A 2,190-nucleotide genomic window follows, 5' to 3' on the forward strand; every position below is an offset into this window, starting at 1 on the left:
GTTACCAACATCTGGTGAACATTTCATGTCATTAGCACCTCTAGTAATATATTTACTGAGAAAAATGTTGACATGTTCAATACTTATTTTACCCACTGTAAACTGGGCTTGGTTTCTTGTGAAATGCGTTTAGCTGTTTATTTATTTAGAAGTGAATTGTTGCGGAGAAAAAAAACCCAAATGGATTCAAGAAAATTCTCCTGTTTTATCTGTTTGGATCTCCTGAAGGATCCGGTGACTCTTCCCTCTGGACACAACTACTGCATGAGCTGCATTAAAGAGTTTCTGGGATGGAGAGGATCAGAAGAGAACCTACAGCTGCCCTCAGTGCAGGAAGGACTTTGAAGAAAAAAAAAACACACACCTTGTTAGCAGAGCTGGCGGAGGAGCTGAAGAAGACCAGTCTACAAATTGCTCCAGATGATGACAGCTATGCTGGACCTAAAGATGTGACCTGTGATGTCTGCGCTGAGAGGAAACTGAAAGCGGTCAAGTCCTGTCTGGTCTGTTTGGTTTCCTACTGGGAGAAACACCTCCAGCATCACTGTGAAGCTCCATTGTTACAGAAACACAAGCTGGTGGAGCCCTCCAACAAGCTCCAGGAGAGCTTGTCAAATTTTTGGTCTCTTTCTTATGTTTTTTAATGTCTCGACTGCATGTTAGACAAAAACATAAACTAGAAAATGTTTTTCCTACAATAAAATAAGTAAGTAAGTAAGTAAGTAAATAAATAAATAAATAAATAAATAAATAAATAAATAAATAAATAAATAAATAAATAAATAGTGTGTACAGTGCCCATCTGGTGATATTGGGCTAAAAAATGAAGGTGTAGCCACAACTTAATCATTGCAGTCATTTCTCACGGAGAGACTATTGATTGTTAATATTGACAAGTTTGAATTATTTTCATTTTGTTTTAAAATAGGAATGACATACTTCAGTCACTTGAAGACATGGAGTAAAATGTTTTTTTTTCTTTAAGTAGACATATGAACCTAAACAGTCTGAGCCATGTTAAAATGGCAGCCCTGATTTTTTTCTACCCAGTCTCTACACTAATCTTTTCAAAGAAAAAGGTGTTTTAAACTAAACTGTGACAAAATGTTTCTTTCCGGATCTATCAAAGTTTCTTTATTTAGGACCAGAAGCTCAGTTATTATAACAAAAACTGATATTTTAATGGATATTTTTGTGATTTATAGGCAACAGAACAGAGCTGCTTTCGTTGTGACGATGAACTGAACCGACATCCCCAATACTTTCTTGTGCAAGACTTTAGTTTCCCCTGTTTCCACTTCCTTTTTTTTGACTTTCATCCCCTCTGCGTTGGTTAATGTTGAGCACATTTTTAACACACGCACACAGTTTCTACACCACCCTCCGACACTTYTCCTCTTCCCTGATTTGACTCCTCGCCTCCTCGTTTGTCTTGCCATGGAAGAATGCAAAGAATGAAACCAAACGGCCTCTCTCTGATGCGTGGAGCGGAGAAGCTGCAGCTTGGTGTTTATTAAAAGCAGAAAATGGATGAGCCACGACTGCCTGCACCCTCAGGGACATGTTTAACACTGCAATGCTGCAGAGAAACAACTTAAAGAGAACCCAAAACTTTGTTGTCTCTGCGAACAAATCGGTGAAGGAAGTGCTTTGTGCAGACAGTTGTGGCTGATTGTGTGTGTGTCAGGTGATTGTGTTTGAACACAAACATGGATATAATCAGTGTTTCTGCAGCTCAGTTTGTTGGTGATTTGATCAACACACCAGAAAAAAAAATAAATCATTGGCTTATATTTAAGTAAAGAAAAACAGTGATTAACATACATATCCAGTGGTTATAGAGCAGCATAATAATTGTGTAAAATAATATTAATAATGAATTCAACTTTTTTGCACATTTTTACTTCTTTATTTGTGTTTGACACTACAGCAGCTAAATGTAGCACTATGTTCACCAGGTACATACTGTAAAAAAAGGAATAAAATATTATCAAAACACTTTTCATTGTCAGCTGTTGAAGGCAAACAGGCAATATGACTGTCTGCTATCAAAAGGAAAAAAATTGTATAGGTCCTCTGGATGGGTTCTTCTTTAATGAAACGTTTCGTCTCTCTTCCAAGAGACTTCTTCAGTCTGACTCCCACCACCCACTGGAACACAAGTTAGGAGTGATCAGGACTCTGTACCAC

The sequence above is a fragment of the Austrofundulus limnaeus genome, unplaced genomic scaffold (genome assembly GCF_001266775.1).
Source record: "Austrofundulus limnaeus strain Quisiro unplaced genomic scaffold, Austrofundulus_limnaeus-1.0 Scaffold43, whole genome shotgun sequence".
Classification (NCBI taxonomy): domain Eukaryota; kingdom Metazoa; phylum Chordata; class Actinopteri; order Cyprinodontiformes; family Rivulidae; genus Austrofundulus; species Austrofundulus limnaeus.